The sequence below is a fragment of the Sphaerodactylus townsendi genome, linkage group LG15, assembly GCF_021028975.2.
Source record: "Sphaerodactylus townsendi isolate TG3544 linkage group LG15, MPM_Stown_v2.3, whole genome shotgun sequence".
Lineage (NCBI taxonomy): Eukaryota > Metazoa > Chordata > Lepidosauria > Squamata > Sphaerodactylidae > Sphaerodactylus > Sphaerodactylus townsendi.
Genome location: NC_059439.1, coordinates 27,346,214 through 27,371,360, shown reverse-complemented (window position 1 = coordinate 27,371,360; position 25,147 = coordinate 27,346,214). Strand labels below are relative to the sequence as shown.

Below are 25,147 nucleotides of genomic sequence, written 5' to 3'. Positions count from 1 at the left end.
CACCCCCCCCCCCCCCCACCCCCCCCCCCCCCCACCCCCCCCCCCCCCCACCCCCCCCCCCCCCCACCCCCCCCCCCCCCCACCCCCCCCCCCCCCCACCCCCCCCCCCCCCCACCCCCCCCCCCCCCCACCCCCCCCCCCCCCCACCCCCCCCCCCCCCCACCCCCCCCCCCCCCCACCCCCCCCCCCCCCCACCCCCCCCCCCCCCCACCCCCCCCCCCCCCCACCCCCCCCCCCCCCCACCCCCCCCCCCCCCCACCCCCCCCCCCCCCCACCCCCCCCCCCCCCCACCCCCCCCCCCCCCCACCCCCCCCCCCCCCCACCCCCCCCCCCCCCCACCCCCCCCCCCCCCCACCCCCCCCCCCCCCCACCCCCCCCCCCCCCCACCCCCCCCCCCCCCCACCCCCCCCCCCCCCCACCCCCCCCCCCCCCCACCCCCCCCCCCCCCCACCCCCCCCCCCCCCCACCCCCCCCCCCCCCCACCCCCCCCCCCCCCCACCCCCCCCCCCCCCCACCCCCCCCCCCCCCCACCCCCCCCCCCCCCCACCCCCCCCCCCCCCCACCCCCCCCCCCCCCCACCCCCCCCCCCCCCCACCCCCCCCCCCCCCCACCCCCCCCCCCCCCCACCCCCCCCCCCCCCCACCCCCCCCCCCCCCCACCCCCCCCCCCCCCCACCCCCCCCCCCCCCCACCCCCCCCCCCCCCCACCCCCCCCCCCCCCCACCCCCCCCCCCCCCCACCCCCCCCCCCCCCCACCCCCCCCCCCCCCCACCCCCCCCCCCCCCCACCCCCCCCCCCCCCCACCCCCCCCCCCCCCCACCCCCCCCCCCCCCCACCCCCCCCCCCCCCCACCCCCCCCCCCCCCCACCCCCCCCCCCCCCCACCCCCCCCCCCCCCCACCCCCCCCCCCCCCCACCCCCCCCCCCCCCCACCCCCCCCCCCCCCCACCCCCCCCCCCCCCCACCCCCCCCCCCCCCCACCCCCCCCCCCCCCCACCCCCCCCCCCCCCCACCCCCCCCCCCCCCCACCCCCCCCCCCCCCCACCCCCCCCCCCCCCCACCCCCCCCCCCCCCCACCCCCCCCCCCCCCCACCCCCCCCCCCCCCCACCCCCCCCCCCCCCCACCCCCCCCCCCCCCCACCCCCCCCCCCCCCCACCCCCCCCCCCCCCCACCCCCCCCCCCCCCCACCCCCCCCCCCCCCCACCCCCCCCCCCCCCCACCCCCCCCCCCCCCCACCCCCCCCCCCCCCCACCCCCCCCCCCCCCCACCCCCCCCCCCCCCCACCCCCCCCCCCCCCCACCCCCCCCCCCCCCCACCCCCCCCCCCCCCCACCCCCCCCCCCCCCCACCCCCCCCCCCCCCCACCCCCCCCCCCCCCCACCCCCCCCCCCCCCCACCCCCCCCCCCCCCCACCCCCCCCCCCCCCCACCCCCCCCCCCCCCCACCCCCCCCCCCCCCCACCCCCCCCCCCCCCCACCCCCCCCCCCCCCCACCCCCCCCCCCCCCCACCCCCCCCCCCCCCCACCCCCCCCCCCCCCCACCCCCCCCCCCCCCCACCCCCCCCCCCCCCCACCCCCCCCCCCCCCCACCCCCCCCCCCCCCCACCCCCCCCCCCCCCCACCCCCCCCCCCCCCCACCCCCCCCCCCCCCCACCCCCCCCCCCCCCCACCCCCCCCCCCCCCCACCCCCCCCCCCCCCCACCCCCCCCCCCCCCCACCCCCCCCCCCCCCCACCCCCCCCCCCCCCCACCCCCCCCCCCCCCCACCCCCCCCCCCCCCCACCCCCCCCCCCCCCCACCCCCCCCCCCCCCCACCCCCCCCCCCCCCCACCCCCCCCCCCCCCCACCCCCCCCCCCCCCCACCCCCCCCCCCCCCCACCCCCCCCCCCCCCCACCCCCCCCCCCCCCCACCCCCCCCCCCCCCCACCCCCCCCCCCCCCCACCCCCCCCCCCCCCCACCCCCCCCCCCCCCCACCCCCCCCCCCCCCCACCCCCCCCCCCCCCCACCCCCCCCCCCCCCCACCCCCCCCCCCCCCCACCCCCCCCCCCCCCCACCCCCCCCCCCCCCCACCCCCCCCCCCCCCCACCCCCCCCCCCCCCCACCCCCCCCCCCCCCCACCCCCCCCCCCCCCCACCCCCCCCCCCCCCCACCCCCCCCCCCCCCCACCCCCCCCCCCCCCCACCCCCCCCCCCCCCCACCCCCCCCCCCCCCCACCCCCCCCCCCCCCCACCCCCCCCCCCCCCCACCCCCCCCCCCCCCCACCCCCCCCCCCCCCCACCCCCCCCCCCCCCCACCCCCCCCCCCCCCCACCCCCCCCCCCCCCCACCCCCCCCCCCCCCCACCCCCCCCCCCCCCCACCCCCCCCCCCCCCCACCCCCCCCCCCCCCCACCCCCCCCCCCCCCCACCCCCCCCCCCCCCCACCCCCCCCCCCCCCCACCCCCCCCCCCCCCCACCCCCCCCCCCCCCCACCCCCCCCCCCCCCCACCCCCCCCCCCCCCCACCCCCCCCCCCCCCCACCCCCCCCCCCCCCCACCCCCCCCCCCCCCCACCCCCCCCCCCCCCCACCCCCCCCCCCCCCCACCCCCCCCCCCCCCCACCCCCCCCCCCCCCCACCCCCCCCCCCCCCCACCCCCCCCCCCCCCCACCCCCCCCCCCCCCCACCCCCCCCCCCCCCCACCCCCCCCCCCCCCCACCCCCCCCCCCCCCCACCCCCCCCCCCCCCCACCCCCCCCCCCCCCCACCCCCCCCCCCCCCCACCCCCCCCCCCCCCCACCCCCCCCCCCCCCCACCCCCCCCCCCCCCCACCCCCCCCCCCCCCCACCCCCCCCCCCCCCCACCCCCCCCCCCCCCCACCCCCCCCCCCCCCCACCCCCCCCCCCCCCCACCCCCCCCCCCCCCCACCCCCCCCCCCCCCCACCCCCCCCCCCCCCCACCCCCCCCCCCCCCCACCCCCCCCCCCCCCCACCCCCCCCCCCCCCCACCCCCCCCCCCCCCCACCCCCCCCCCCCCCCACCCCCCCCCCCCCCCACCCCCCCCCCCCCCCACCCCCCCCCCCCCCCACCCCCCCCCCCCCCCACCCCCCCCCCCCCCCACCCCCCCCCCCCCCCACCCCCCCCCCCCCCCACCCCCCCCCCCCCCCACCCCCCCCCCCCCCCACCCCCCCCCCCCCCCACCCCCCCCCCCCCCCACCCCCCCCCCCCCCCACCCCCCCCCCCCCCCACCCCCCCCCCCCCCCACCCCCCCCCCCCCCCACCCCCCCCCCCCCCCACCCCCCCCCCCCCCCACCCCCCCCCCCCCCCACCCCCCCCCCCCCCCACCCCCCCCCCCCCCCACCCCCCCCCCCCCCCACCCCCCCCCCCCCCCACCCCCCCCCCCCCCCACCCCCCCCCCCCCCCACCCCCCCCCCCCCCCACCCCCCCCCCCCCCCACCCCCCCCCCCCCCCACCCCCCCCCCCCCCCACCCCCCCCCCCCCCCACCCCCCCCCCCCCCCACCCCCCCCCCCCCCCACCCCCCCCCCCCCCCACCCCCCCCCCCCCCCACCCCCCCCCCCCCCCACCCCCCCCCCCCCCCACCCCCCCCCCCCCCCACCCCCCCCCCCCCCCACCCCCCCCCCCCCCCACCCCCCCCCCCCCCCACCCCCCCCCCCCCCCACCCCCCCCCCCCCCCACCCCCCCCCCCCCCCACCCCCCCCCCCCCCCACCCCCCCCCCCCCCCACCCCCCCCCCCCCCCACCCCCCCCCCCCCCCACCCCCCCCCCCCCCCACCCCCCCCCCCCCCCACCCCCCCCCCCCCCCACCCCCCCCCCCCCCCACCCCCCCCCCCCCCCACCCCCCCCCCCCCCCACCCCCCCCCCCCCCCACCCCCCCCCCCCCCCACCCCCCCCCCCCCCCACCCCCCCCCCCCCCCACCCCCCCCCCCCCCCACCCCCCCCCCCCCCCACCCCCCCCCCCCCCCACCCCCCCCCCCCCCCACCCCCCCCCCCCCCCACCCCCCCCCCCCCCCACCCCCCCCCCCCCCCACCCCCCCCCCCCCCCACCCCCCCCCCCCCCCACCCCCCCCCCCCCCCACCCCCCCCCCCCCCCACCCCCCCCCCCCCCCACCCCCCCCCCCCCCCACCCCCCCCCCCCCCCACCCCCCCCCCCCCCCACCCCCCCCCCCCCCCACCCCCCCCCCCCCCCACCCCCCCCCCCCCCCACCCCCCCCCCCCCCCACCCCCCCCCCCCCCCACCCCCCCCCCCCCCCACCCCCCCCCCCCCCCACCCCCCCCCCCCCCCACCCCCCCCCCCCCCCACCCCCCCCCCCCCCCACCCCCCCCCCCCCCCACCCCCCCCCCCCCCCACCCCCCCCCCCCCCCACCCCCCCCCCCCCCCACCCCCCCCCCCCCCCACCCCCCCCCCCCCCCACCCCCCCCCCCCCCCACCCCCCCCCCCCCCCACCCCCCCCCCCCCCCACCCCCCCCCCCCCCCACCCCCCCCCCCCCCCACCCCCCCCCCCCCCCACCCCCCCCCCCCCCCACCCCCCCCCCCCCCCACCCCCCCCCCCCCCCACCCCCCCCCCCCCCCACCCCCCCCCCCCCCCACCCCCCCCCCCCCCCACCCCCCCCCCCCCCCACCCCCCCCCCCCCCCACCCCCCCCCCCCCCCACCCCCCCCCCCCCCCACCCCCCCCCCCCCCCACCCCCCCCCCCCCCCACCCCCCCCCCCCCCCACCCCCCCCCCCCCCCACCCCCCCCCCCCCCCACCCCCCCCCCCCCCCACCCCCCCCCCCCCCCACCCCCCCCCCCCCCCACCCCCCCCCCCCCCCACCCCCCCCCCCCCCCACCCCCCCCCCCCCCCACCCCCCCCCCCCCCCACCCCCCCCCCCCCCCACCCCCCCCCCCCCCCACCCCCCCCCCCCCCCACCCCCCCCCCCCCCCACCCCCCCCCCCCCCCACCCCCCCCCCCCCCCACCCCCCCCCCCCCCCACCCCCCCCCCCCCCCACCCCCCCCCCCCCCCACCCCCCCCCCCCCCCACCCCCCCCCCCCCCCACCCCCCCCCCCCCCCACCCCCCCCCCCCCCCACCCCCCCCCCCCCCCACCCCCCCCCCCCCCCACCCCCCCCCCCCCCCACCCCCCCCCCCCCCCACCCCCCCCCCCCCCCACCCCCCCCCCCCCCCACCCCCCCCCCCCCCCACCCCCCCCCCCCCCCACCCCCCCCCCCCCCCACCCCCCCCCCCCCCCACCCCCCCCCCCCCCCACCCCCCCCCCCCCCCACCCCCCCCCCCCCCCACCCCCCCCCCCCCCCACCCCCCCCCCCCCCCACCCCCCCCCCCCCCCACCCCCCCCCCCCCCCACCCCCCCCCCCCCCCACCCCCCCCCCCCCCCACCCCCCCCCCCCCCCACCCCCCCCCCCCCCCACCCCCCCCCCCCCCCACCCCCCCCCCCCCCCACCCCCCCCCCCCCCCACCCCCCCCCCCCCCCACCCCCCCCCCCCCCCACCCCCCCCCCCCCCCACCCCCCCCCCCCCCCACCCCCCCCCCCCCCCACCCCCCCCCCCCCCCACCCCCCCCCCCCCCCACCCCCCCCCCCCCCCACCCCCCCCCCCCCCCACCCCCCCCCCCCCCCACCCCCCCCCCCCCCCACCCCCCCCCCCCCCCACCCCCCCCCCCCCCCACCCCCCCCCCCCCCCACCCCCCCCCCCCCCCACCCCCCCCCCCCCCCACCCCCCCCCCCCCCCACCCCCCCCCCCCCCCACCCCCCCCCCCCCCCACCCCCCCCCCCCCCCACCCCCCCCCCCCCCCACCCCCCCCCCCCCCCACCCCCCCCCCCCCCCACCCCCCCCCCCCCCCACCCCCCCCCCCCCCCACCCCCCCCCCCCCCCACCCCCCCCCCCCCCCACCCCCCCCCCCCCCCACCCCCCCCCCCCCCCACCCCCCCCCCCCCCCACCCCCCCCCCCCCCCACCCCCCCCCCCCCCCACCCCCCCCCCCCCCCACCCCCCCCCCCCCCCACCCCCCCCCCCCCCCACCCCCCCCCCCCCCCACCCCCCCCCCCCCCCACCCCCCCCCCCCCCCACCCCCCCCCCCCCCCACCCCCCCCCCCCCCCACCCCCCCCCCCCCCCACCCCCCCCCCCCCCCACCCCCCCCCCCCCCCACCCCCCCCCCCCCCCACCCCCCCCCCCCCCCACCCCCCCCCCCCCCCACCCCCCCCCCCCCCCACCCCCCCCCCCCCCCACCCCCCCCCCCCCCCACCCCCCCCCCCCCCCACCCCCCCCCCCCCCCACCCCCCCCCCCCCCCACCCCCCCCCCCCCCCACCCCCCCCCCCCCCCACCCCCCCCCCCCCCCACCCCCCCCCCCCCCCACCCCCCCCCCCCCCCACCCCCCCCCCCCCCCACCCCCCCCCCCCCCCACCCCCCCCCCCCCCCACCCCCCCCCCCCCCCACCCCCCCCCCCCCCCACCCCCCCCCCCCCCCACCCCCCCCCCCCCCCACCCCCCCCCCCCCCCACCCCCCCCCCCCCCCACCCCCCCCCCCCCCCACCCCCCCCCCCCCCCACCCCCCCCCCCCCCCACCCCCCCCCCCCCCCACCCCCCCCCCCCCCCACCCCCCCCCCCCCCCACCCCCCCCCCCCCCCACCCCCCCCCCCCCCCACCCCCCCCCCCCCCCACCCCCCCCCCCCCCCACCCCCCCCCCCCCCCACCCCCCCCCCCCCCCACCCCCCCCCCCCCCCACCCCCCCCCCCCCCCACCCCCCCCCCCCCCCACCCCCCCCCCCCCCCACCCCCCCCCCCCCCCACCCCCCCCCCCCCCCACCCCCCCCCCCCCCCACCCCCCCCCCCCCCCACCCCCCCCCCCCCCCACCCCCCCCCCCCCCCACCCCCCCCCCCCCCCACCCCCCCCCCCCCCCACCCCCCCCCCCCCCCACCCCCCCCCCCCCCCACCCCCCCCCCCCCCCACCCCCCCCCCCCCCCACCCCCCCCCCCCCCCACCCCCCCCCCCCCCCACCCCCCCCCCCCCCCACCCCCCCCCCCCCCCACCCCCCCCCCCCCCCACCCCCCCCCCCCCCCACCCCCCCCCCCCCCCACCCCCCCCCCCCCCCACCCCCCCCCCCCCCCACCCCCCCCCCCCCCCACCCCCCCCCCCCCCCACCCCCCCCCCCCCCCACCCCCCCCCCCCCCCACCCCCCCCCCCCCCCACCCCCCCCCCCCCCCACCCCCCCCCCCCCCCACCCCCCCCCCCCCCCACCCCCCCCCCCCCCCACCCCCCCCCCCCCCCACCCCCCCCCCCCCCCACCCCCCCCCCCCCCCACCCCCCCCCCCCCCCACCCCCCCCCCCCCCCACCCCCCCCCCCCCCCACCCCCCCCCCCCCCCACCCCCCCCCCCCCCCACCCCCCCCCCCCCCCACCCCCCCCCCCCCCCACCCCCCCCCCCCCCCACCCCCCCCCCCCCCCACCCCCCCCCCCCCCCACCCCCCCCCCCCCCCACCCCCCCCCCCCCCCACCCCCCCCCCCCCCCACCCCCCCCCCCCCCCACCCCCCCCCCCCCCCACCCCCCCCCCCCCCCACCCCCCCCCCCCCCCACCCCCCCCCCCCCCCACCCCCCCCCCCCCCCACCCCCCCCCCCCCCCACCCCCCCCCCCCCCCACCCCCCCCCCCCCCCACCCCCCCCCCCCCCCACCCCCCCCCCCCCCCACCCCCCCCCCCCCCCACCCCCCCCCCCCCCCACCCCCCCCCCCCCCCACCCCCCCCCCCCCCCACCCCCCCCCCCCCCCACCCCCCCCCCCCCCCACCCCCCCCCCCCCCCACCCCCCCCCCCCCCCACCCCCCCCCCCCCCCACCCCCCCCCCCCCCCACCCCCCCCCCCCCCCACCCCCCCCCCCCCCCACCCCCCCCCCCCCCCACCCCCCCCCCCCCCCACCCCCCCCCCCCCCCACCCCCCCCCCCCCCCACCCCCCCCCCCCCCCACCCCCCCCCCCCCCCACCCCCCCCCCCCCCCACCCCCCCCCCCCCCCACCCCCCCCCCCCCCCACCCCCCCCCCCCCCCACCCCCCCCCCCCCCCACCCCCCCCCCCCCCCACCCCCCCCCCCCCCCACCCCCCCCCCCCCCCACCCCCCCCCCCCCCCACCCCCCCCCCCCCCCACCCCCCCCCCCCCCCACCCCCCCCCCCCCCCACCCCCCCCCCCCCCCACCCCCCCCCCCCCCCACCCCCCCCCCCCCCCACCCCCCCCCCCCCCCACCCCCCCCCCCCCCCACCCCCCCCCCCCCCCACCCCCCCCCCCCCCCACCCCCCCCCCCCCCCACCCCCCCCCCCCCCCACCCCCCCCCCCCCCCACCCCCCCCCCCCCCCACCCCCCCCCCCCCCCACCCCCCCCCCCCCCCACCCCCCCCCCCCCCCACCCCCCCCCCCCCCCACCCCCCCCCCCCCCCACCCCCCCCCCCCCCCACCCCCCCCCCCCCCCACCCCCCCCCCCCCCCACCCCCCCCCCCCCCCACCCCCCCCCCCCCCCACCCCCCCCCCCCCCCACCCCCCCCCCCCCCCACCCCCCCCCCCCCCCACCCCCCCCCCCCCCCACCCCCCCCCCCCCCCACCCCCCCCCCCCCCCACCCCCCCCCCCCCCCACCCCCCCCCCCCCCCACCCCCCCCCCCCCCCACCCCCCCCCCCCCCCACCCCCCCCCCCCCCCACCCCCCCCCCCCCCCACCCCCCCCCCCCCCCACCCCCCCCCCCCCCCACCCCCCCCCCCCCCCACCCCCCCCCCCCCCCACCCCCCCCCCCCCCCACCCCCCCCCCCCCCCACCCCCCCCCCCCCCCACCCCCCCCCCCCCCCACCCCCCCCCCCCCCCACCCCCCCCCCCCCCCACCCCCCCCCCCCCCCACCCCCCCCCCCCCCCACCCCCCCCCCCCCCCACCCCCCCCCCCCCCCACCCCCCCCCCCCCCCACCCCCCCCCCCCCCCACCCCCCCCCCCCCCCACCCCCCCCCCCCCCCACCCCCCCCCCCCCCCACCCCCCCCCCCCCCCACCCCCCCCCCCCCCCACCCCCCCCCCCCCCCACCCCCCCCCCCCCCCACCCCCCCCCCCCCCCACCCCCCCCCCCCCCCACCCCCCCCCCCCCCCACCCCCCCCCCCCCCCACCCCCCCCCCCCCCCACCCCCCCCCCCCCCCACCCCCCCCCCCCCCCACCCCCCCCCCCCCCCACCCCCCCCCCCCCCCACCCCCCCCCCCCCCCACCCCCCCCCCCCCCCACCCCCCCCCCCCCCCACCCCCCCCCCCCCCCACCCCCCCCCCCCCCCACCCCCCCCCCCCCCCACCCCCCCCCCCCCCCACCCCCCCCCCCCCCCACCCCCCCCCCCCCCCACCCCCCCCCCCCCCCACCCCCCCCCCCCCCCACCCCCCCCCCCCCCCACCCCCCCCCCCCCCCACCCCCCCCCCCCCCCACCCCCCCCCCCCCCCACCCCCCCCCCCCCCCACCCCCCCCCCCCCCCACCCCCCCCCCCCCCCACCCCCCCCCCCCCCCACCCCCCCCCCCCCCCACCCCCCCCCCCCCCCACCCCCCCCCCCCCCCACCCCCCCCCCCCCCCACCCCCCCCCCCCCCCACCCCCCCCCCCCCCCACCCCCCCCCCCCCCCACCCCCCCCCCCCCCCACCCCCCCCCCCCCCCACCCCCCCCCCCCCCCACCCCCCCCCCCCCCCACCCCCCCCCCCCCCCACCCCCCCCCCCCCCCACCCCCCCCCCCCCCCACCCCCCCCCCCCCCCACCCCCCCCCCCCCCCACCCCCCCCCCCCCCCACCCCCCCCCCCCCCCACCCCCCCCCCCCCCCACCCCCCCCCCCCCCCACCCCCCCCCCCCCCCACCCCCCCCCCCCCCCACCCCCCCCCCCCCCCACCCCCCCCCCCCCCCACCCCCCCCCCCCCCCACCCCCCCCCCCCCCCACCCCCCCCCCCCCCCACCCCCCCCCCCCCCCACCCCCCCCCCCCCCCACCCCCCCCCCCCCCCACCCCCCCCCCCCCCCACCCCCCCCCCCCCCCACCCCCCCCCCCCCCCACCCCCCCCCCCCCCCACCCCCCCCCCCCCCCACCCCCCCCCCCCCCCACCCCCCCCCCCCCCCACCCCCCCCCCCCCCCACCCCCCCCCCCCCCCACCCCCCCCCCCCCCCACCCCCCCCCCCCCCCACCCCCCCCCCCCCCCACCCCCCCCCCCCCCCACCCCCCCCCCCCCCCACCCCCCCCCCCCCCCACCCCCCCCCCCCCCCACCCCCCCCCCCCCCCACCCCCCCCCCCCCCCACCCCCCCCCCCCCCCACCCCCCCCCCCCCCCACCCCCCCCCCCCCCCACCCCCCCCCCCCCCCACCCCCCCCCCCCCCCACCCCCCCCCCCCCCCACCCCCCCCCCCCCCCACCCCCCCCCCCCCCCACCCCCCCCCCCCCCCACCCCCCCCCCCCCCCACCCCCCCCCCCCCCCACCCCCCCCCCCCCCCACCCCCCCCCCCCCCCACCCCCCCCCCCCCCCACCCCCCCCCCCCCCCACCCCCCCCCCCCCCCACCCCCCCCCCCCCCCACCCCCCCCCCCCCCCACCCCCCCCCCCCCCCACCCCCCCCCCCCCCCACCCCCCCCCCCCCCCACCCCCCCCCCCCCCCACCCCCCCCCCCCCCCACCCCCCCCCCCCCCCACCCCCCCCCCCCCCCACCCCCCCCCCCCCCCACCCCCCCCCCCCCCCACCCCCCCCCCCCCCCACCCCCCCCCCCCCCCACCCCCCCCCCCCCCCACCCCCCCCCCCCCCCACCCCCCCCCCCCCCCACCCCCCCCCCCCCCCACCCCCCCCCCCCCCCACCCCCCCCCCCCCCCACCCCCCCCCCCCCCCACCCCCCCCCCCCCCCACCCCCCCCCCCCCCCACCCCCCCCCCCCCCCACCCCCCCCCCCCCCCACCCCCCCCCCCCCCCACCCCCCCCCCCCCCCACCCCCCCCCCCCCCCACCCCCCCCCCCCCCCACCCCCCCCCCCCCCCACCCCCCCCCCCCCCCACCCCCCCCCCCCCCCACCCCCCCCCCCCCCCACCCCCCCCCCCCCCCACCCCCCCCCCCCCCCACCCCCCCCCCCCCCCACCCCCCCCCCCCCCCACCCCCCCCCCCCCCCACCCCCCCCCCCCCCCACCCCCCCCCCCCCCCACCCCCCCCCCCCCCCACCCCCCCCCCCCCCCACCCCCCCCCCCCCCCACCCCCCCCCCCCCCCACCCCCCCCCCCCCCCACCCCCCCCCCCCCCCACCCCCCCCCCCCCCCACCCCCCCCCCCCCCCACCCCCCCCCCCCCCCACCCCCCCCCCCCCCCACCCCCCCCCCCCCCCACCCCCCCCCCCCCCCACCCCCCCCCCCCCCCACCCCCCCCCCCCCCCACCCCCCCCCCCCCCCACCCCCCCCCCCCCCCACCCCCCCCCCCCCCCACCCCCCCCCCCCCCCACCCCCCCCCCCCCCCACCCCCCCCCCCCCCCACCCCCCCCCCCCCCCACCCCCCCCCCCCCCCACCCCCCCCCCCCCCCACCCCCCCCCCCCCCCACCCCCCCCCCCCCCCACCCCCCCCCCCCCCCACCCCCCCCCCCCCCCACCCCCCCCCCCCCCCACCCCCCCCCCCCCCCACCCCCCCCCCCCCCCACCCCCCCCCCCCCCCACCCCCCCCCCCCCCCACCCCCCCCCCCCCCCACCCCCCCCCCCCCCCACCCCCCCCCCCCCCCACCCCCCCCCCCCCCCACCCCCCCCCCCCCCCACCCCCCCCCCCCCCCACCCCCCCCCCCCCCCACCCCCCCCCCCCCCCACCCCCCCCCCCCCCCACCCCCCCCCCCCCCCACCCCCCCCCCCCCCCACCCCCCCCCCCCCCCACCCCCCCCCCCCCCCACCCCCCCCCCCCCCCACCCCCCCCCCCCCCCACCCCCCCCCCCCCCCACCCCCCCCCCCCCCCACCCCCCCCCCCCCCCACCCCCCCCCCCCCCCACCCCCCCCCCCCCCCACCCCCCCCCCCCCCCACCCCCCCCCCCCCCCACCCCCCCCCCCCCCCACCCCCCCCCCCCCCCACCCCCCCCCCCCCCCACCCCCCCCCCCCCCCACCCCCCCCCCCCCCCACCCCCCCCCCCCCCCACCCCCCCCCCCCCCCACCCCCCCCCCCCCCCACCCCCCCCCCCCCCCACCCCCCCCCCCCCCCACCCCCCCCCCCCCCCACCCCCCCCCCCCCCCACCCCCCCCCCCCCCCACCCCCCCCCCCCCCCACCCCCCCCCCCCCCCACCCCCCCCCCCCCCCACCCCCCCCCCCCCCCACCCCCCCCCCCCCCCACCCCCCCCCCCCCCCACCCCCCCCCCCCCCCACCCCCCCCCCCCCCCACCCCCCCCCCCCCCCACCCCCCCCCCCCCCCACCCCCCCCCCCCCCCACCCCCCCCCCCCCCCACCCCCCCCCCCCCCCACCCCCCCCCCCCCCCACCCCCCCCCCCCCCCACCCCCCCCCCCCCCCACCCCCCCCCCCCCCCACCCCCCCCCCCCCCCACCCCCCCCCCCCCCCACCCCCCCCCCCCCCCACCCCCCCCCCCCCCCACCCCCCCCCCCCCCCACCCCCCCCCCCCCCCACCCCCCCCCCCCCCCACCCCCCCCCCCCCCCACCCCCCCCCCCCCCCACCCCCCCCCCCCCCCACCCCCCCCCCCCCCCACCCCCCCCCCCCCCCACCCCCCCCCCCCCCCACCCCCCCCCCCCCCCACCCCCCCCCCCCCCCACCCCCCCCCCCCCCCACCCCCCCCCCCCCCCACCCCCCCCCCCCCCCACCCCCCCCCCCCCCCACCCCCCCCCCCCCCCACCCCCCCCCCCCCCCACCCCCCCCCCCCCCCACCCCCCCCCCCCCCCACCCCCCCCCCCCCCCACCCCCCCCCCCCCCCACCCCCCCCCCCCCCCACCCCCCCCCCCCCCCACCCCCCCCCCCCCCCACCCCCCCCCCCCCCCACCCCCCCCCCCCCCCACCCCCCCCCCCCCCCACCCCCCCCCCCCCCCACCCCCCCCCCCCCCCACCCCCCCCCCCCCCCACCCCCCCCCCCCCCCACCCCCCCCCCCCCCCACCCCCCCCCCCCCCCACCCCCCCCCCCCCCCACCCCCCCCCCCCCCCACCCCCCCCCCCCCCCACCCCCCCCCCCCCCCACCCCCCCCCCCCCCCACCCCCCCCCCCCCCCACCCCCCCCCCCCCCCACCCCCCCCCCCCCCCACCCCCCCCCCCCCCCACCCCCCCCCCCCCCCACCCCCCCCCCCCCCCACCCCCCCCCCCCCCCACCCCCCCCCCCCCCCACCCCCCCCCCCCCCCACCCCCCCCCCCCCCCACCCCCCCCCCCCCCCACCCCCCCCCCCCCCCACCCCCCCCCCCCCCCACCCATCTAAGCCGTCCGTCTCCTGCCAAACCTCCTTGAGCTGATCTTGGCTCCCCTGCATGAGGTTATATGCATGGCAGTCAAGGCACGTCGGAAGAATTCACCACGTCCCCCCCAACCTAATTTTTTTAAGAGGATTTTCCCTACCGGGGCATTGACTTTGGGGTGTTCCTTGTGCTTCTTCTTGAGCTCCTCGAAACGCGCTTCCTCCTCCCGCCGCTTCTCCTCATCCAGAGACTTCAGGTACTCCCGACGCTCGTGTTCCTTCAGCATCTCATAGCGCTTGAACTCATTGTGATGGTCCGCATCAAAGTTCTCCAGGTGCTTAGTCGCCTGGGAGGCAGAGAGAGGGGGAGGGGCCATCAGGAATCAATTTCTCAATGGATGCAACGTTAACAACTCCACAAACAAACGCGCTGCATCAACCGCTGCTTTATCAATTGCGCTAAGCCCACATATAAAGTGCAATACATAAAGTGCAACCAGTGAAAAGTGCAAACAACATCAGAGCCTAGACTCTTACAATACTACACATATCACATCACCCTACAACATAGTCAAGGTGACTAAACGATGTCTTCTTCACTCGGTCCTATGTCTTCGTCCGTATAGGTACTTGGACGGGACCTCTTCTTTGAAGATAATCAATCACTTATCAATAGCTGCATATACTGCATTCCAGTCAGTAGAAGTAAGTCTATATGGCAATGCGGACCGGTCTGAGCCAAGTCCGTCAATTGAATATCCAATAATAAACGGGTTGCGCTACTGTAACCGTTTTCGATAGATTCTTCTTCAGATTACAATTCTTCAATCTTAATCGGGATAATTACTCAAGGTGACTTCCTCACATCCATTCAGTTACCTTGAGTAATTATGTTGTAGGGTGCTGTGATATGTGTAGTATTGTAAGAGTCTAGGCTCTGATGTTGTTTACACTTTTCACTGGTTGCACTTTATGTATTGCACTTTATATGTGGGCTTAGCGCAATTGATAAAGCAGCGGTTGATGCAGCGTGTTTGTTGTTTGTGGGGCCATCAGGAATCCCAGCGCCCCCACACTGCCGGGTCTTGGCCACATATCCTGTTCCCCTCCTCCAGTGGGTCATGAAGATACAACTCCTCTAATCACCGTCCTACCTGTCCTGTTCCACTGGACGCTGATGCTTTCAAAGTCCAGATTCTGAGAGTGTTCCTGTCCCTTTAACAAGAGCGGCACTGAAGGGAAAATTCCACCAGGTATGGCTGCCCTCGTCACAGAGACAGGAATAGCTGCTTTGAGCAAGATCAGGGCAGCTCCCACACTCCTATCTATAGGCTCAGGCTGCAAGAGGGGCAGATGTCAACCAAGCTACTATCCTGCTAAAGTTGCCAACTGACCCACCAGCCTCTGCAGCTGTGCTTGTCTGAACACCCACCTGATGATGCTCACTTCCAGAATGTGTCCTTAGAGTGGTGTAGTGGTTAAGAGGGGTGCACTCTGATCTGGAGTACCGGGTTTGATTCCCTGCTCTGCCACTTGAGCTGTGGAGGCTTATCCGGTGAACTAGGTTAGCTTGTGCGCTCCAACACATGCCAGCTAGGTGACCTTGGGCTAGTCAACAGTTCTTCAGAGCTCTCTCAGCCCCACCCACCTCACAGGGTGTTTGTTGTGGGGAAAGGGGGAGGGAAAGGAGATTGTAAGCCCCTTTGAGTCTCCTTCAGGAGAGAAAGGGAGGGATATAAATCCAAAACTCTTCTTCTATCAAGCTGCAGAGGCTGGATGACAATCTTATCAGCGGCACTGAGCACACACATCCTCTTGCAAGACTCGGAATTCTGCAGTCAACACAATTCCATGTTTCTGCAGCCACAGAACTCAAAGCGGGGTAAGAATTGGCTGTAGGGTGTTCTCGAAAAAAAACAGAAGTGCCTTTTAGCTGGGCTAGACCCGACACTGACTGTACATTCAAAGCAGGAAGGAAGTCATCAGGAGACAAAAACGGCCTGACTGACTGTTTTGAAAGGAAGCACGCAAGAAGGGCGGGACGTACAGTCTGAATGAGCAGCTCCAAGTCTCGAGCTTCAAACGTGTGCTGGTTTTGAGGGTCCAGATGCTCAAACTGCTTCAGTAAAGTCCTGTGGTCGACCTGGCCATCTGGAGGGAAGGAAAACTGATCACTGATGTAGTACTCTACCTGTAATTTAAGCAGGTCGCACGCAACACATTTATCACCAACAATAGTAAGAAATGAACAGGCCCAAACAGCCAGCAGGGTGTGGTAGTTAAGAATGGTGGACTCTAATTTTGAAAACTGGGTTTGCTTTTCCAGCTCCTGCGGGGTGGACTTGGGGCAGTCACAGTTCTCTCAGGGCTTCATCTCCCTAAGACAGTGGTTATAGTACCGGACTAGGCACTGGGAGAGTCCGGTTCAAATCCCACCCCTGAACTCCTCAGAGGAAGGATACAATTAAATGTACTCAAGAATTACTGACTCCCTGAACGGGAGAGGAAGAAAATGCAATTGCAAACCATTTTAACACTCTCTACAGCTCAGAAAAGTGGGGTATAAATGAAGGCCTCAGCAGTGGTGAGATCCAAAAATTTTAGTAACATGTTCCCAGGGTGGTGGGATTCAAACAGTGGCGTAGCACCAATGGGGCTGGGCGGGGCACGACGGGGGCGGGGCATTAATAATTTCTCTGTTACTGTAAAAAAAACTCTTAGTGTAAAAAAAAAAAGTTCCTAATTTCCAGCTGGTCTCTTTCTGTCCATAATTTAAACTCATTATAGCAAGTCCTATCGTCTACTGCCAACAGAAACAACTACTTCTCCTCTAATTGACTGCCTGTCAAATACTTAATACTTTCAAATACTTAATTTTGTTTCTAGAAATTAAAAGAAGGATACTTTCCTTAAACAAGGAACTTTACCATATTTCTAAAACATGTTTTTAAAACAGCCCAACAGGGAGAATTATCCCGTTTTCTACCTTCGCTAACCAGCCACATAGGAAACAACAGGACTTTATGATTTTTGGACCTAATGGAATTTCTAACGGAAAAGCAGACCCAATTAGTAACCCCCTCTTGGCACACACAAATAATTAGTAACCCACTCTCGGGAACTGGTGAGAACCTGCTGGATCCCACCTCTGGTTATAGTTGCGTGGAAGCTCACCAGTTTGGGGCATTCAAGTAACAACTGAGCTTGCTTGTGCTACTAAGCACCATTTATTTCTCTGTTTGTCGACACAAATAACAGCTCGAAGGTACCGTAGGAAGCATTACCCTCCACTCTTTAGGGTCATGACAACATCTGAAGCCACAACAGAGCGAGAATAAAATTACCCGCCTTCATTCTTGTGCTTATGTTTGAATAATGTTGCCGATGAACCTATCTGGCAGCGTCACACAGGCCCCTCCCGCACTTGCAGAATAATGCACTTTCAATCCACTTTCAATGCACTTTGCAGCTGGATTTTACCGTGTGCAAAATCCCCTCGCAAGCAATTGTGAAAGTGGATTGAAAGTGCATTATTTTGCATGTGCGGAAGGGGTCCAAGTAGAGCAAAATCCCCACACACCAGGAAACACTGGTTCTATTTATCGTGCAAGCTCTGCATTCAATTTAGCCATCCCAATCTTATTGTGGCTCAGAGCCAGGGAGCCATTGCACAGGCCCTAGAAATAGTCGCTGGGGGGCTCTCCTCAAATTCACCGGAAACACGATTCGAACAGGTAAGTGGCTGCTATGCCCCAGCAGCAACTTACTCATGTTGCTGCATCCACGTTTCCCAGGAATTTTGCACCTCTGCCGTCCCACCACCACCACACTGGAGACTCTAAACCAGGGGTAGGGAACCTGCGGCTCGAGAGCCGCATGCGGCTCTTCTGCCCTTGCACTGTGGCTCCACGAGCCAAGCCGCCGGCCCCGTCCCTGCCCGCCCTGCAAGCAGCAGGGTGGGCGCACCAACTGCACACGGTCAGCTGGGCTGCGCCGCTGGCTTCCCCTCTCGCATGCTCTGTTGGAGCGGGGCGGGTGCTTTCTTGGCGGCCGGCGAGGCCGAGCCACCGGCTTCATCCTTGCCCACCCTGCAGGCAGCAGGGCGGGCATATCCATGCGCTTCTCAGAATGAGCGGAGTAAAAGGTAAAAAAAAAACCATATATATAGTGTTATCTTTATTTTAAATGTCAAAAATTATTTGCGGCTCCAAGTGTTTTCTTTTCCCATGGAAAACGGGTCCAAATGGCTCTTTGAGTGTTAAAGGTTCCCTACCCCTGGGGACATTCGAGGTGGTGCAGAATACAGTAGCTCTGCCGATGAGTGCTTTGCACCAGGATCACATCACCCTTTTCGGAGGAACTTGCACCGGTTTCCGATGTACTATCAGGCTCAATTCAAAGTCCTGGTGCTAACCTATAAACCCTGATATGGCTTTGGTGCTGGGTACTTGAGATAGCACATCCACCCATATATTTCTGCCTGGGCGCTAAGATCAGACGGGGAGGCCTGCCTGCCTGACCTCCCCCCATCAGAAGTAAGGGGGGGTGGGATGAGTCTGGAGGACCTTATCTGTAGTGGCCCCTACACTGTGGAATGCCTTCTCTCCAGAGGTTCACTGGGCACCTACGCTTTTGGACTTTTGTCGCCTGGCAAAGTCTGTGCCGGGCATTTGGCTGATCCCCTTCAGTTGGGAAGGGATCACCCTGAGACATCCTTTTTGGGGCGTGGGTGGGGTGGGAGTGGGGGATTTTAGATTGTGTGTTGGTTTTCAGAATGGGGTTTTATTCTCTTTTTAGAACAGGGTTTTTCGAATGGGGTTTTATTCTGTTTTTAGAACAGGGTTTTTAGAATGGGGTTTTCTTATGTTTTTACTGTCCTGATTTTAATGTTGCATGTTTTTTTATCGTAACCTACCCTGAGGCTGTGGTAAAGAGCGTGTAATAAATGCGCAAACTGAACTGATGCTGGGCCTTTTTAATACTTCTGTTGTGGAATTTTAAGAATCTCTAATGCGAGTAACTGTCTGCGAGATCCAGAATAGTACAGTCCTTAAGTGTGGGACTACTTCAAGGAGAGTAGGGTTCGTGTTTGCTTGCCATGAAACTCAGGAAGTGGCCAAGCACTCTCACTCTTTTCAGCCTAACCCACTTCACAAGGTTGTTGTGAGAATCAAATAGAGGAAGCATCCATACTAGGAGCTACTGGGCGCAAAGCATGGGATTAAAAATGAAAATGGAATCAGAAAAGGACAAAAAACATCCTAAACTGCTTCTTAAAGCACATGAACTACAATTAGATGTGGGAAAGTTGCTTTCTGTTTTGCATTTGGATGGTTGGCTTTGATAGAGTTATGTGATTACTGTGTGTGTGTAAATGCTTATCTTGTGGAATTATTTGTGTATGTATACATGTTTAAAACAATAACAGAAACACAAATAATAATATGTGTGTGACGTTTGACAGCTCTGAAATAAGTATATTTTATCATGAATGAGTAATTTCCAGCCACGCTATTTAGGATTTTAAATCCCCGACGACTCAATTGAGAACTGGAAATTGCGCTGGGCTTTTCCCCACAGGACGCGTCACGTGACCAACTGTTTTCTATTCCCAGCCGTTTCCTCCCCTTTCGCTCTCCCCCCCCTCCCCTATCGAGCACTCTCGATCCTTCACGTCCTTCGCCCAGGCCACGCCCTCCCCCGTCCGTGACGTCATCGCACAGTGACGCACGGTTTCCGAACGCGACTATATAAGCTGCCCGAGTGACGCCGCCGGCCATCCAATTCCGCCAGCCTGCTCTAATCATCCCCAAAAGCGGTCGCAGTTTCGATAGGAGGACATGGACGGCGGTGCCACCGACCTGCGGAGATCTGCCAAGGCTGCCTTTCAGTGGCTTCACTGCGCTGGCCCCGGAGCCCTTTGCTGGAGCGAGCTGATCCCTGGATAAGACCCCCGAGGTAAGGGGTGGGAGGAAAGAGAACCCCACTGCCCTGGGATCCCATGCCCCGACCTTGGGTTTCAGCCTCCTGCGATCCACTGGATCTCCCGCCCCCACCCTTTCCTGGCTCCCACTTCCTCCTACTCCCTGCCCAGGAATCCTGCCTGCCTCCCAGATTGTCGTTTGCTTGACCTCGCCCCACAGCCTGTTCCAGAAAACCCAGCAGTCTCGTTTCCCAAGAGCAACGCCCGGTTCCTGGTTTTCTTGTTTACTCTCCCAGGCATCCTGGGGAGCACCTTCCCCCCCCCCCCTCCCTCTCTGCAGTACACGGTGCTGGCCCCGATCCACTAACCTTGGACCGCTTCTGAAGGCACCCACCCACACCTTGACACCCTTCTAATTGCTGTTCAGTTTCGATCCTTATTCTTGCTTCATGCATGACGCAAAAATAGTGGTTGATCCTGGGAGCTTTGCCCTAAAAACACTTGGCAGCACTGCCCTTCCACCTAAAATGCATTCCGATCCTAAACCATCAAAAATATTCTTTTTCCTGTAATATTTTGGAACTCATCCACTCTACAGATATCCCAGTGATGGGATTCAAATAATTTAAGAACCAGTTCTGGTGGTGGGATTCAAATAATTTAACGACTGATTGTTTACAAGCACCATTCTAACAACCGGTTCTGCCGAAGTGGTGCAAACCGGCTGAATCCCACCACTGGAAGATCTCATTTTCCCACCCGCCGCTTATGATTTATGTCCCCCCACCCCAATTCTGCACATCTTTCTGTATGTCTGAATTTTACCTCCCTTGCATTTCCCTGTTCTTCTTCCTCACTAGCTTCCTCCTCTCCACTCATATTACTCATTTTCTCAATCCATAGCCACTCCCTTTTTGCCATATTTCTATTTCTGCCCAAATTTCAATGGGGGGTGGGGGAGAGGGAGAGAGAGACCAGACAGAAACAACTATAAATTCATCCTGACCCCCCACCAGGATTTTTTGTTCAGAAACTCCTTTGTCAAAAGGATCCCCACATTGCCTTCTGGGACATCCCTTGCTTGCAAAGTATCATCCCCAAACCCATCATCCCTATTCTTTGCCTAATATTAATTCCAAGTAATTCCCCAGTAAAGGTTTTCTTAAGTGTAGCTCTGCAGTGGCTACAGAGATTTGTCAGGATTTTGGATGCCGTATTTTTAAAGGGAATCCAGCCTTGTTTTGCAAGTGGGGGAGGAAGGGTCAGGACTGGCAAAATCCAGGTGTTCTCCGTCCTGGCTCTGTAAACTCTGTTTCCGTGCATCGGTTCCCTTTGTGATGTTCAGGGATGCATGGGTGCCAAATATTCCCCCTTCTGTTCGTTTGCTCCCCCCACCCTCCCCCTTCCCCTTCCGGCCTTAACCTGTTGTGGTCCGAATCTTGGTCTCTGTGCCTCTCTCCCCGACAGCAGCACACGGGAGCCAGCCAGCCGGTTGTTGTGTGTGGATGCGAATGGTTTCCCCCTTTCTGCTTCCGGATCACCGGGTGTTGCTAAAGCGTTCCAGGGGCACTTGCGATGAGCTTGTTTGGGGCGCGCCCAGGATTAAATCAGCCTGGCCAATATTTTAACCAGGGAAACAGCACAGAGCACAATGAGGGATACACTCTGGCACAGCTCAGGGGAGGAAGGAATTCTGCTTCGGAGTTTGGGCTCGCAGGCTCTTCTTCTGACTTGCTGCCTTTGCTTGAAAGATCTGACTGGCCTTTCCTAACCCATTTTACTTCCTTGGCAAAGAATTATGGTGTCTTTAACCAGAGTTCATTCTGCCATGAACTCCCCACAGAACTCAGCAGTCCTGACCTCCCTAGATATCATAATATATACTTCATGGCTTACTTTACCTGGAGGACAGGTTCCCCAGAGAGGCAGAAATCTGTCATCAGTAGCAGAGTTTAGTTCTAGAGCAGTGGTGGCGAACCTTACATCTAGCCAGCAGTTATGGACTGAGCACTTCCTATCAGCTTTCTGCCAGCATGGCCAATTGGCCATGCTGGAAGCGGACTGATGGGAATTCAGAGTCCATAACATCTGGAGTGCCAAAAGGTTCCGCCACCACGGCCCTAGAGAATAACAATTGTGATAATTCCTTTGAGCATGTGCAGAACGCCACATCCTCACTAAATAAACGAGCCCCTGTGCTTGCACAGTTTGTGCTACAGAGAGACACCTTTTTCTCTGGACATATTAAACTGCTTTCTATCAGATCATTGGTCCAGTTAAGTTATTGGTCCAGCTAAGTTGCTGTGGTCTACCCTGATTGGCTGTCCAGAATCTTAAGAAGAGTCTTTTCCTCCTACTGAAGATCCTTTTAGATTAGTGAAATTGAACCCGGGACCACCAAAATGGGTGCCCCCCACTGACAAGTTTGCAACAAACTGCAGGACTTCGGACATCAATCCTCAGGGGCGTCCCCTTGCCACTCTCCTATTCTAGAGTCGCAGGTTCCGGCTAATGCTTATCAGAGTTCTATATTCTAATAAAGCTTATGGGTTCATTCTCATTTCTGTTTTTTTTTCAGGTCAAAGATGCCTCCTCACTTGTTCAGCGAAGTTGGCCTCACAGCCGAAAAAAGCACAAACTTTCACTTTGTTTGCTGTGATCACCTTTGGACCCAAGATGACTAAAACGCTACCCCTCTGGAGGCGAGCAAGTCCCCTCCTGCTGGTGGGCCTGACACTGGCTGCGCCATGCCACCTGGACGTGTGGTTAACCTCATGATGCACTGGGTGACGAAGTGGTTTCGCCTCTGGCAGAATTTCCCTGGAGCACTGGATGAAGGCTATATTGATGGGTATTGCCAAGGGGGTCTGCAGGCTAGCTGCAGTTGCCCCTTTGGAGAACGCTGGGCGAAGACCCTTGGGAGAGAAAAAAGAACTTGGGAAAGATGAAGATGGAGAGATGCTCAACTGTGAAGTATATCATCCAGGGTATTTTATCCTGAGTAGCCTGGAAAGCTGGTCTCAAGAGCATGTAGAAAGTTTAATTGACGATAGACAGTTTGGGGAATGCCTAGAACAGTTTTCCAGTGTAGCTAAAATGGGCAAGATGGATTTAGAAGATAATACTGCATTGCATCTGATACATCGTTCCATCCCCTTTGACTTTGAAGAGGAGTCAGAACGTTCATCTGATGACAACCTAGGGCTCAAAGATGTCACTGTTTTCCAGAAATCATTGGGAGGTTTGGGTATTGGGAGGTATTCGGAAGAGAAAGGCGGAGATTCCTGTAACCCCCATGAAGAGTTTGAGGGTTTGGGAAATGACCTTGAAGTGGATTCTAAGCAGAGGTTGGAGAGACCTTCTAGTTCCCAAGAACACGGGGAGAGGGTCGAACCTGATGGGGATTTTGTGGCGTTTGAAGAACAAGACATGGAAAGAACATCGGACGTTTCAAAGGAGGCGGAAAACCTGTTGCAGTTTGGAAATGCGAAGAAGAACATGGGAACACCTGCTGCCTCTTGTGGCTTCAAAAGCTCCCTGGTGCTCTCCTTGTTCTACAGTCCATCTGAGGATGATGATGATGATGATGATTCAGAAGACTGGTCAAGTGAAGATGAGATAGAAGAGACCGGTCAATCCTGTTTAGATGGCACTCTTTTGGAGTGTGATACTGCAGCAGAAGGTCATTCCCAACATCAGGGTTTTCCTGAAAACCTCTCTGGATCCTGCTTCTCCAACGTGGACCCCCCGTCTTTACTCTGCTTTTCCAAATCCGTTCAACCAGTCGCCGTTGCCTCACCTGAACCCAAGAACCACAAGGAAATTGCAGTCTCCTTTCACATACATTGCGTGGAAGATTCTAGGCTGGAGGAGTTTTGCGATCTTCCCAAACCATCAGAAGACCAAAGATCTGCCACTGGGCATCCACCTCACTCCAGCTGTCAGCTAGGAACGGAAAGAAACTGTGACTTGGTGACCACAGAGACATCCTTGGATTCCCGGAAGGAACACCTCAAACGGTGAAAGCGCAGCGAGTCACGTTTTAAAAATGCTTGTAGAGTCGCAACCAGGAAGTTCCTGTTTCCCAGCTTACGGCTTTCTGTTGTTCTGTAATTAGTAGTAACACCAATAATCGTGCCCTCACCCCCAATAATTGGAGGAGAATTGCCTGCTTTGTTCACGCATATTGAAAGAATGCGGACGTTTTCATTAATTTTGCACCACTGTGACGATCTTGTCCCTAACCACCATTGTCCTAATGTGGTGGAAAGCAGGGTGAGCGTGCTTTTAATGGGTACAAAACGAACAGGGAAAGAGCGGGTATCCTGATATGAGGCACACTCAGAATTGCAGTGCGTAGCAAAACTGGATGGTTGGTTATTTGGGGGCGGGGGGAGGTGAGGTGACTGGCGTCTACACCGGCCTTCTCAAAATGCCCGGTCTCACACTAGCTGTTAGCCAAGAGGCTGCCCCAAAAGGACTCTGTTGTTAATCCTCCAAAGCTACCATTACAATTAGGGACAAATGCATGGGTTATATTTCATTTTTGACCGATGCCCTTGTGGGCCTTTTTGTTTTGCCTGTTCTCATCACTGGCATTCAGGATGTGTTTTTTTACACACAAGAAATCAAAGTGGCTTGAAAAGATGAACTTGTAGGTTTCGTCTGTCTGGGGGAGAAACTCAAACAGCAGAGGGGAAGTTCCATAGCATCCCTAATTTTAATGCTCCCCCACCGAATTATTCACAGGGGGCCTCCTTTTCTAATCTCGGCCATTCTTCTCTGTTCTGCCCTTGTATTTCCTTCCACTTAGTTCCCCCAGGCCAGTCTCACCATTCCGGAAAGAGCTGGAAGTTATCTAGTTCCCCTCTGTGCAAGCGAGGAAATGGATGATCTATGATGTGGAGGAAGTGGATGATCTAAGACAGTGGTTCTCTCAACATGTAAGCGACCCCTTTGTTCTCCACCTGGAAAATGGATAAATGTTAGGGTTGGGGGTCACCACAACATGAGGAGCTGTATTAAAGGGTCGCGGCATTAGGAAGGTTGAGAACCACTGATCTAAGACTATGACATTTCCTTTTTTTAAAAAAAATATATTGTATCATTTGAATATTACATTTTATATTGATGCTTTTCTTCATTTGTTTTCAAACAATACATTTTCCCCTTTTTTCCCCTCCCCCCTATATTTTTCATAGTTTTGTCAAACAGCAGTAAGTTAGTTCTTTGTAATCTTTTCTCCTCATTGACTCCAGCTTCTTTCATCCAGTCCTCGTATATGGTCCATATCTTCACGATTTCGCTCTGTTTATCTTGCCACAGTTTATTCTTTGTTATGTCGAAAATAGACTATGACATTTCTGAGCAAAGTAGGGCCTCTCTCTTTCCATTCCGCACTTCCTGTGGGGAAATCTGTCATCTACTTTCAGATCTACTAGGCAAAAGCTGATAAGCTCAGAACGCAGCAGTTTTGGGGGGGGGAGGGGGATCGGCTTGATATTACTTCATAAATTTTCTTTGAGCTCAGAGAAATTTAAAAGTATCCTAGCCTTACCCCATGCAGGTTGTTGGCTCACATTGCGGATGCTTAGGATTTTTTAAAATCGATTTTTAAACGCTCTCCCCATTGAGTGGAGCTTAGAGCAGCGAACATCAGTTAATCATACAGGATTGTGGTCTTGTGTTTGCATCCGTGAGGGGGGTCCAACTCCGGCCCTCCTGAAGTTCATGGACTATGATTCCCATCAGGCCGTGCCAATCCGAATGGGCGACTAGTTGACAGCTGTAAGAGACGAAAAAGGAAAACAGCTAGCTTTCAAGACCTTGTTAACAAGATCAATACTATTAGGCTGACAGGTGTTAACATCGTTTGGC

General features: G+C 72.1%; 1 protein-coding gene across 1 annotated transcript in view; it reads right to left on the bottom strand.

Moving 5' to 3' along the window:
* Window positions 1-20,788, bottom strand: part of PLEKHA4 (pleckstrin homology domain containing A4) — a 45,316-nt gene extending 24,528 nt beyond the window's left edge. The window contains exon 1 of the mRNA XM_048516708.1: window positions 20,693-20,788. The gene's annotated coding sequence lies outside the window, so the exon portion shown is untranslated. The remainder of the gene's footprint in view (window positions 1-20,692) is intronic.
* Window positions 20,789-25,147: the final 4,359 nt, after the last annotated feature.